This window comes from Hibiscus syriacus, unplaced genomic scaffold (assembly GCF_006381635.1).
Source record: "Hibiscus syriacus cultivar Baekdansim isolate YM2019G1 unplaced genomic scaffold, ASM638163v2 tig00110733_pilon, whole genome shotgun sequence".
Taxonomy (NCBI): Eukaryota; Viridiplantae; Streptophyta; class Magnoliopsida; order Malvales; family Malvaceae; genus Hibiscus; species Hibiscus syriacus.
Genome location: NW_024062845.1, coordinates 1,754,189 through 1,765,246, shown reverse-complemented (window position 1 = coordinate 1,765,246; position 11,058 = coordinate 1,754,189). Strand labels below are relative to the sequence as shown.

The 11,058-nt window shown below is 34.9% G+C and overlaps 1 long non-coding RNA gene and 1 pseudogene across 1 annotated transcript; one reads left to right on the top strand and one right to left on the bottom strand.

The window, feature by feature from the left end:
* The first annotated feature begins 962 nt into the window (after positions 1-962).
* Positions 963-10,825, top strand: LOC120139228 (annotated as a pseudogene).
* On the bottom strand, positions 3,645-6,032 carry LOC120139229. Its single transcript, XR_005517603.1, has 3 exons — positions 5,428-6,032; positions 5,162-5,269; positions 3,645-3,864 (listed from the first exon to the last, which is right to left on the bottom strand). It is a non-coding gene; the product is annotated as an uncharacterized LOC120139229 (long non-coding RNA).
* Positions 10,826-11,058: the final 233 nt, after the last annotated feature.

The following is an 11,058-nucleotide window of genomic DNA, read 5'->3' as shown; positions in this document are numbered from 1 at the left end:
AGGTGACATCAGTTAGTGTCGATTAAAACCAAAATAAATCTCATAATACAGTATGTAGGTTAAGTGTTGTCGGCAGGGATGAATGAAGGAGGGAGAGTAATCACTCTATTAAAAATTTAAAATTGTCATATATTTTAGATTTTTATTATATAATTTTATTAAAAATCTAGTTTCGTTCCCCTGAAATTTTAGTTCGTTCCTATAAATTTAAATTTGCTCCCGTAAACATAATTTCTTGCATTCGTCCCTAATTGTCGACTTCTAGTCTGCAGTTTGATCTATGTGAAATTTCTTCATATAATCTAAGTTTTGATTACAAAAGAATTGTGACAATAAATAAAGAACAATAAATATGGAGAGAGTGTTAGGTTCATGAAACTGAGCTGGGTTATTGTGGGTTCACATGGAAAAATACCGAGGAAGGAATGGAGACAGATTATGCAAGAGGTCCCTAAAAACAAAAGGCAGGCTTCAGCAAGGATCCCTTCATTAATTATTTTCCTCTTTGTACTTTCTTTTATGACCATAATGTCCCAGGCCAGATGGTATATTAACAACTCAACCCACAAACATTTGTGCTGTAAAAAGAGTGTTGTCGGTTGGCTCTCTAAGTTTGCTGGGTTAAATCTGGAATTAGATTATCAGAGAAGGATTTTGATGCATGTCCATTTGGTAGTATTGTAGTGACACTGACAAATGGACTTAAAGATTTAGCTTATCTTATGACTTGACACATTCATCCAACTGTATAGAGGAAAAACAAAACTTGGGTTCCTATTTATTCAAGTATATAATTTCCAGAAATTAAACGAAAATATTTGATAAAAATACATCAAAATATGTACAGTAGTACTTAATGAATATGTAAATTACATGTCACCTTTTCATGGTTTCAGTAAAAATACTGGAAAATGGCAGTGAATAAACTAGTAAAGTTATGGTAGATTCTGTAGGCGTGGGAAAAACTCACCAGCATTAAGCTTTTAATCTTCACTTAATAACAGTCCAAAGCTTCCATCATTTACTGTTGGGATACCATTTTTTCCTTTGTTTTCTCTATCTTTTTCCCCCTTCATTGTATTTGTTATAATGGCTGTGGACACTTGTAAGCAGTGTGAGCTGTGAGTTGAAAACTGCAATACCCATTTTTTTCTTCAATTTATAAATTTGAGGTCTGCTGAGGGCCTCAATTGTGAAATGGATTCTCTTCCTTCTTCATTTCACTCTCGTTAAACCATAAATCCTTCTTCTACTTCTTTATTATTTCTCATCCTCACCCTAGTTTTGAAGTGAAAAAGGCTGAATCTTGAGCTGTTTTTTTATCTAATCAAAACATGGAAGGAAGACCATTTTCATAGCTTTTAATTACATTCTGCTTAGCTCTGTGTTCGGGTTGTCAATTGGTTCAGGGAAGTGTTACTTATGATAGGAAAGCCATTGTGATCAATGGACAGAGGAGAATCCTCATTTCTGGTTCAATTCATTATCCCAGAAGCACCCCTGAGGTACTTCAAAAATTTATCTTTTTCTTCAAGATTTTTGAGCTTTTGGGGTATGGATTCCATTTTGAGAAACTTTTTTTTGGTAGATGTGGGAAGATCTTATACAGGAGGCTAAAGATGGAGCAATTGATGTGATTGAAACTTATGTATTTTGGAATGGTCACGAACCACTCCTGGGAATGTTATTCTTATTTCTTTCCCTCCATTTTCCGCCACAATATAAAAATAATATTTTGGCTTTCTAAGCTGCTTTCCTTTTTCTTGGAATTGAAATTGTTAAATATTTTATTGTTTTTTCTGTATAATTTTGAAGGAAGATATGACCTTTTGAGATTCATCAAGACAATACAGAGAGCAGGTCTTATGCTCATCTTCGCATTGGGCCTTATGTTTGTGCAGAGTGGAATTTTGGGTTAGATCTTAATCTCTAGATGCTTCATTTCTTATTTCTTTTCTTTGTTGTTTGAGCTAATTGGTCTAACATTTTTTTACCATGTCCAGAGGGTTTCCTGTATGGTTAAAATATGTACCAGGCATCAGCTTCAGAACAGACAATGAGCCTTTCAAGGTATATCACTTCTTCCTTTGATTTTACAGCATGACTAAAATTATTGGAAGGTAAATTAACAGTAATAGTTCAGGATATATTTTAACCGTTTGTTACTAGAAGCAAATAAAGAAGGATTGTTAATACATATAATTGCAGAGAGCTATGCAAGGTTTAACTGAGAAGATTGTGGGACTGATGACGAGTCATAACCTGAGTCCCAGGGTGGTCCCATTATTCTATCTTAGGTAAAATCTTTTCTCGTTTCCATTAAGATGTCGATTTATGCAACCATAGATTTCGCATCCGAGGTTCGGTTATGATGGTCATATGAGCCTCTAGTTTACTCTTTTTAATTTGTATGAACTCAGATTGAGAATGAGTATGGGGCACAGAGTAAATTACAAGGGGCTGTTGGCTACAATTATGTTTCTTGGGCAGCAAAAATGGCCATCGAGACCGGAACCGGAGTCCCTTGGGTGATGTGCAAGGAACAAGATGCCCCAGACCCAATAGTAAGTAATCCAATCAACATTTAGCATGTTAAGTCTCTTGCTCTATGATCTTAGTGTTCTAAGGAATTACTTACTGTGGACAAATATATGCAAAATCCAGTTTCATGTTTTCAAATTATATATTTTTTCACTTTTTTTGTGCCATAAATCTCAACGTTAATATACATAATAGGGATGCTAATAGAGCTTTATGTGTACTTTGATAGATAAACACATGCAATGGTTTCTACTGTGATTCATTCCAACCCAACAAACCCTACAAGCCAACAATGTGGACTGAGGCTTGAGTGGATGGTAAGTTCTTTTCTTTTACCTTCTTCGTGACCTTGGTTTGAAGAATCTTGTATATGGTTTGTGAGTCCAACCATTATATGCCTTTGTTTATGCATAAGGTTCTCCGAGTTTGGTGGTCCACTTCACCATCGTCCAGCTGAAGATTTGGAATTTGCTGTTGCTCGATTCATTCAAAAAGGAGGATATTTTGTTCACTATTACATGGTAAGTTCCTACTTTTTTCTCATTATCTTCACTTTTTTCAAAGGGTATACAGTTTTTACAGTGGAAACCTGATTCTTATTTACAATTTGAACCAGTACCATGAGGGGCCAATTTCGAACGTACGGCTGGAGGTCCTTTCATCACTACCAATTATGATTATGATGCTCCAATAGATGAATATGGTAAAAAAAAAGGCTAATTTTATTACTTCCGTGTAGGGGCGTAAACGAACCGAATCGAACTCGAGTATTGTTGAACTCGACTCGAATTCGAAAACTTTAAACTTAGGCTCAACTCGACTCGAAAACTCGCGAACTAAAAATTATGAAGCTCAACTCCAACTCGAAATATATTATTAAACTCGACTCGAACTCGAAAAGGCTCGAACTCAAAAAAAAAATTCAGGAGCTCGATTCAAGTTCGAACTCAAACTCGAATTTTAACCTACAAAAATCTTATATTACATTTAAAATATATAAATAATATTCCCTTTAATCAACCATCACTAATACATTATGAATGTATGAACTATAAAAAATCTTAAAAATAAAAATACAATTACAAGAAATTTATAAGCTTTGATGGCTAATTTTTCTGTCCAAAACAATTCCAGCTGCAAAATGGAGAAGTCAAAATCTAGCTCACGGTAGAAAAAAGAATCAAGTAAAAAAAAATTGCAAAAAAAAAATGTTATGTTCAACAAAACTTGAAACAATGAGCAAAACTAAATGTTTTCAATGTGAATAGTCATATTATAATGAAAGGTGCCTCTTGCTGCTGCCTCTTCTTTTCGTCTCACTTCCTGCATGGAATAAACTGATCAGCGAAAATTGTAGGGATCAAATGATTCATAGGGTGCCAAAGGGCAGAAAACAAATAATGTTCTTGCTATTTATTTATGAAACATATATGCATGAACAGAAATAAAATCTATGATTTCTGTTTGCTCAATAAATAAATTTGAGATCTCACAATGGTGAATGGACAGTAAAGATAAAAACAAACATCCTAAGCTACTCAACAGGGAAAGAGAATGACAAGAAGTTTCCTATATTTTCCTGTTAGTAGAAAGGACGATAAAGGATTTCACCATCAATGCTTACAAGCACTTGGAAGCAATAAAAAAGTAAACATGGACAAGAATCAAGCATTATCCAAGGAAAATAGTTCCAGCAGTGAATACAATCCTGAAAATGTAGGTAGATTCAGTGTCAGTTTCTGCTCTCTTCCTATAATTTGCAGAACCATCGTTCAGCCTAAGATCCATCCAACCTGTTTGAACTATTCGTTCACTAAGGAGGCCTTAGTGCAATTATTTTTTATCCTAGAGAAGCTCTTGACTCCCTTTGAAACTGTGATTGCAGAAGAGGCATGGAGACTTTTCTTTATACCTTACCTAGAGGCTACAACTTCAGTTATACATTAGCTTTTATTATGGTCTGAACACTGGAAGAAATAGGTTTCAATTGTTTCAAGCACAACTTTTAATCCCCATAAGTTTGGTGCACTACTTTAAAATCCATATCATAGGTCTGGACTCGGGATGCACTGTTTGACAATTTAAGTACATTAAAGTGTTCCTTGTAACTGATGAAAAAATTATGTTCTTCAGGCTGCTTGTGGGTTAACTAGCACCAGTGACAGTGTAACTATCAATTTACATCACATCCTTCTCATAAGTGTTGTAGAAGGAATTCAGTCGCTCCAAGCTCTAAGGTAGACTTTCTGACCATCAGCTTTAATGCCAATAATGCCTCAATCAAAGCAATAATTCAAACCATTAACCTCATATAAGGAAACTTTTACAGTAGCTTCTTACGATAAACACAAAGATAAAAGTTTTTCAAATTTTTCAGCAGGTCCTTGCTTTTGTTTTTCTTCTGAACAATCCTTTTGGATTCGAGGGTAAACGACAGGCATGATAAAAGACAGAAACAACAGCAATTCACCATGAAGATCACAACATGACACACGTAGAATGTACAGTTAAAATACTAATATGCTGCAACTTTTAAAGTAAGATAAAGTGGTCGGCAACTAAAGAACAATATAATCACCAAGGGTCACGGATATGGAGGTACACTGATACTAGGTCCTACCTCAAATGGTGATGATAAAGTAGCATTACTTTCTCCTCCTAGACATGAAACTATTTTCAAGATTCCAATTAGACCCATCTTTTTGTACTTCAGATCTGGATGACTGACCTGCCCAATTGAAGGTAATGCTATTTAAAACAACCACCATTCTAAGATCCTTGAGTCAAATCTACAGTACAAAAATTTTAGAGATAACGTCTAAAAATTGCACAAAAAGTCAATATTCAAAGCACTCTATGGTTAAGAGTCATGCTAGCATAACATACCTACTTCCGAACAATTATAAAAAGTTCATTTGCCATGGAAGAGCCCAAACAGTCAGCGTTAGAGCGAGCTAGTAGTGTCATATGGCTGAAGACCTCATAAACCTGCACTAGATAGTGTAAATGGAACTGGCACTTACAACTTTGTCCTTATAAAGCTTAGAGTGTAGAAAACAATGAAGCAGCATAAACCGAAGCATTGAAGGTTGCTCGGGAAACCTTGCATAGGAGTTAGTGGTTCGTTCATCGGTTCAGATTCTAAAATAAAAACGAAATAGAAACGAGATAGAGATCTATTTACCTTTGTTGTGTTTGGATCTTCACCGGTGTAGAGTAGAGAGAGAAACGGTGTAGAGGATTTCAAAACTTTCGGTTGAAGAAGAAAAGGAAAGGTTTGAGTGATACTTACCTTCACCATGTGCGTTATCGACGAGTTGTGGGATCTTGGTGTACAGCCGCTGTTTGTGTGAGTGGAGGCCATTGGGGCGGTGATCAAGCGTTGGTCATTGTTGCCGATGGTGCGAGTGGCGATGTGGTTAGCCTTTGAGGCTCTCGGTTGTGGGAAGAAGAAAAGAATAGAGGGAAGAGAGCAAAACGGCTGAAGAGGATAGTTTTAGTTCATATTAGGTTTAGTTTATAATTAGGTCTTTATATATTAAATGTAGGGTAAATAACTCTCATACCCCTAGACTTAGCCGTATATTTATACTTTAGTCACTGATAAGGATTTTTTTTTAATTTATCCATTTATATTTGTCCGGATTTTGTTATTTTCCCAATTTTAGTTTTAGTTGTAATTTTGTTATTTAAGTTGAAGTCCCTCTTATTTATGTGTGCTATTTATTTTAAACACTGTTTTAATTCTTGATTTGTGTGTTTATTTTTCACTTTATTTAAATTTAATCCTTAGTTAAATTTGTGAACCCTAAATATTAAACCTTAAACCCTATACCCTAAACACTAATCCCTAAAAACCTAAACTCTAAATCCTAAACTCTAAATCCTAAATCCTAAACTCTAAACTCTATCACATAATTAGAAGGAATGAGATGGCTTAATGAAAGGAGAGAGAGTAGACTTGTTTTTTTGCTTTCTGAATAACAAAAATCTAATAAAAAGCTCAAGTCTTTTTTATTTATGCTCATCTTCTCTTCTCAGTCTTCTCTTTATTTACTATTTTGATTTTCCAACTCTGCAATTATTATTCTTTCTTTTTTAGAGTAGAATCCAGTAATGCATATATATTTGTCTTGTTTTACTTTATATGGTACATGTTAGTAGTAGGGATGATCGTTTTCTCTCAAATATGATTTGATACCATTAATTTTGTTAATTAAGATATTAATGTAAGTCTAAATGAGTTTTTTCTCTCTTAATTCTTTATAAAATCAGTTACACTCTATTTTGATATGTTTTTTTAAATTATTAATATTTAAATTGAATCATATTTTCATTATATTATATTATATTTATTATCAAATAAAAAATTAGTTATGAGGTAAGTACAATATAGTATCTTGATATTAAATGCTCAAACCCTTGATATTTATGATGTTTGAACCCGAAACTTCAAATCATAACAACAATTTAAAAAATTAGTTATTAAAAATATTATCATTAGAAATATATTAAATATTTGCCATTAGATAAATATTTTTTTATCAATTTAAAATAAATATAAAAATATTTATTCAAAAATAATTTTTAACTATTTTCAATTTTCTATTGTTTGACTGTTTTTTCTTTGTTCTTTTATTTTATTTTTCTACATTGTCAAGTACATGTACGGTAAAAAGTTAAAAAGAAAGAAAAAAATCAATTAAACACGTGTAATCTAACATGTGCTTAATTAAATGGGCTTTTATTTTTCTTTTAGTAATATACAATGTAACAATTGGACTTGGGCTGGTTAATTAAAAAAATTAAAATTTGAGGTAGTTGTATTATAGAATTTTTATAATATTTTTAAAATATTATAATTATCAATAATGTATTTTTAATATATTTTTAATAATGTAAATTAAAAAAATCTAAAATTATAATATAACTTTTTTTCGAGCTGTTCACGAGCTTTTCGAGTCGAATATCGAGTAGCTCGTTTCGGCTCGTTAAGAGTTCGAGTCGAGTCGAGTCCATTCGATCTGAGTATTTATTGAGCCTTGATCGAGTCGATCTCGAGTAGCTCGCGATCTGTCTCGTCTCATTTACAACCCTGCTTCCATGTTGTTTATGTATTAAAATATAGAAGAATTTTTCACACCTTACTGTATTTATCTCAAATCAATAGCATTAAACTGAAAACAATATGAACTCGTATCCTCATTCGCTTATGCCTTCTCCTCTAACCTATAAAAGCTTATTTCCTTTGATTTTGGGTTACAAAAATGGGAAGATCATATCTGCTATCCCTTTACATGGTCCTCCCCGTTGCCTTACCTCTTATTCAAGCTAAAAATGACAGTTTGATTAGACAACCAAAATATGGTCATCTAAAGGAGCTCCACAGGGCTATTAAGATGTGTGACCGAGCTTTAGTTTCAGCAGATCCTATTATTACTTCACTAGGAGACTTCCAACAGGTTTCTGCTTATATTCTCAAAGTCCATAGTTATCCTTAATTGTTCACCAATTCTAGACATTGTTTGGAATTTTACAGGCTTATATGTACACAACGGAATCAGGAGATTGTGCAGCTTTTCTATCAAACTACGATACCAAATCTGCCGCCAGAGTGCTGTTTAACGACATGCATTATAACTTGCCTCCTTGGTCCATCAGCATCCTTCCCGATTGCAGGAATGTAGTATTTAATACTGCAAAGGTATTAATTTCGTGAAATAATTGAATTTTCATGATCAGTTTTAGGACTATGGGGACTGAAGCATACATTTTAGATTAATTAATAAAATGTTAGGATCTCTATGTAACTACTGCTCTTTTCTTCAGGTTGGAGTTCAGACATCACAAATGCAGATGCTACCGACGAACACGGAGATATTCTCTTGGGAAAGTTATGATGAAGATCCTTCTTCACTAGATAACAGGTCTGCAATTACTGCTGATGGGCTACTAGAGCAAATAAATATCACAAGGGATGCAAGTGATTACCTGTGGTACATTACTAGATGAGAGCAACGAACCCGGGGTTAGATTTGAAGAATATTTCTCTTTGTCCTCTCTCTCAATTTACTATAACTTGTTTCTTCTGCAATTATTTGTCTGTTTCCAAATGTCTTCGTCAATTTGGGAATGTCTAAAAAATTCATGTTATATGGTACAGTGTTGACATTGGTTCATCTGAATCCTTCCTTCGTGGAGGGGAACTCCCTACTCTCAGTGTTCAATCAACAGGCCATGCCGTACACGTCTTTATCAACAGACAACTTTCAGGTACCTAGTTACGTTGCCCTGGATTTTCCTTTTTTTTTTTCTTTTTCTTTTTTAGAAATAGAAGTCTTAGCATGGTGTTTAACAGGTTCTGCTTTTGGAACATGGCAAAATAGGAGATTCACATACACAGGGAAGGTCAATCTGCATGCCAGAACAAACAGAATTGCGCTGCTGAGTGTTGCCGTTGGATTACCAGTTAGTTCTTCAAACTATCAAAAGTTTGAAAACAATGACATGATTATTGTGTTTTGAGATGGGAAATGACATTTTTGTTTTGTTTTTCTAGGGACTGAAGAATATAGGGGGACACTTTAAGACATGGAATACAGTTATCCTAGGTCCAGTTGCAGTGAGTGGATTTGACCAAGGAAAATGGGACCTATCACGGCAAAAATGGACTTACCAGGTAGTGAAATGAACCTCTTCATTGTCTGTATTGTGATGCAAATATGTTCTCATGAATCCTTTTTCAACAGGTAGGACTAAAAGGAGAGGCCATGGATCTAGTCGCACCAAACAGTTTTTCCTCGGTTGAGTGGAGGCAAGGATCATTGGCTGCACAAAAACATCAGCCTTTAAGATGGCATAGGGCAAGGAAAAATGAACAGTACAAGTGGTTGCAGAATAAGGTGGGGATTCTTAAAAGTTCAATATGGCTCCCTTTCAATGTTGTAGGCTTATTTTGATGCCCCGAGGGTAATGAGCCATTGGCTTTGGACATGGGGAGTATGGGAAAAGGTCAAATCTGGATTAATGGGCAGAGCATTGGTAGATATTGGAATGCGTATGCTCACGGTGACTGCAATGGCTGTAATTATGCGGGAACGTTTTGAACACCCAAGTGTCAGCTTGGTTGTGGAAAACCAACCCAAAGATGGTAATCATTTTTTGGACCGAAGATATGCAAAAACTTTTCAAGCGTGCGTTATACTTAATTTTTCTTTCTCAGGTACCATGTTCCTCTGTCTTGGTTGAAACCTACACAGAATCTGTTAGTTCTGTTTGAGGAGCTAGGAGGAGATCCCACAAGAATCTCACTTTTACAAAGATCTGTGTCCAGCTTTTGTGCCGATGTCTCTGAATATCACCCTAATATTAAGAAGTGGCAGATCGAAAGCTACTGAAAGCTACAAGAGTTCCACAGACCAAAGATTCACTTGTGGTGTAGTCCCAGACAATATATTTCTTCCATTAAATTTGCAAGCTTTGGAACTCCTTTAAGAACTTGTGGAAGTTATCAGGAAGGCCCTTGCCATGCTCCTGCTTCGTATGTCATCCTAGAGAAGGTATTCTAACTTTCTTTGTCCGACAGATAAACTAAAACTTGCATCTATGTATATTTCTCACTATGTTGTCATGTTTTATGTTTAGCAGAAGTGTGTAGGGAAGCAAAGATGTGTTGTCACCATAGCCAACAGTAAGTTCGAGCAAGATCCATGCCCGAATGTGTTGAAGCGGTTGTCTGTCAAAGCTATCTGTGCTCCGATGTCTTCTACAACAGCACAGCCAAACTGGGGCGGCTGATTAGATTAAAAACAACTCACAGAACAACTCCAGAAGGCTCGCATCTAGTAATTTAACTATACACCATCAGCACTCGATGAAAGCAGCAAAGACAAAAAAATAAGAATAAAAAAGAGAGCAAAGAATAGGCGTTTAGTTTAGGTGCCACAGCATTTCCAAATGGAGTCCTCCGGCAAAAGTTATTCATTGTTCAGTGTTATAGGGAATGAGTCATTTTAATTTTAAAGTTACTGTAAATTAGTGATTATGAGATAGGTGAGTTTCTAAGTTCTTGGGATCCTTAAATTTAGGTCCTACGGGTGAATTTTCTGGTGTGTGCCACCAGACTTTTAAGCGGATATATCGGCACCGGAGAAATAGACGCTTAGTTGTACTTGGTGTGATATCTGTTTGTATCGGTGGGGGAAAATTGAACCCATATTAGGTTCATGTTGGGAGCGGTTCCTAGTATGACCATTGTTTTATGTGCAGTTCTTTGCATTGTAATTTCCAAGCTATAATTCATCAAAGGTAATTGTGGTATAATTTATTTTCCATCAGATGACGAGATAATTTATCTCCTGACACCCTACAAGTATCAAATAATTTATGAGGCTAAAGTTTCAAATGACATAACCAAAATCACATCAACCATGAAAGCAAGCTTTGATTATGAATCATACTAGTTAAGGATATAAAAATACCTCAAATGATATAGAAACAAACATAGGGTTCAACTTA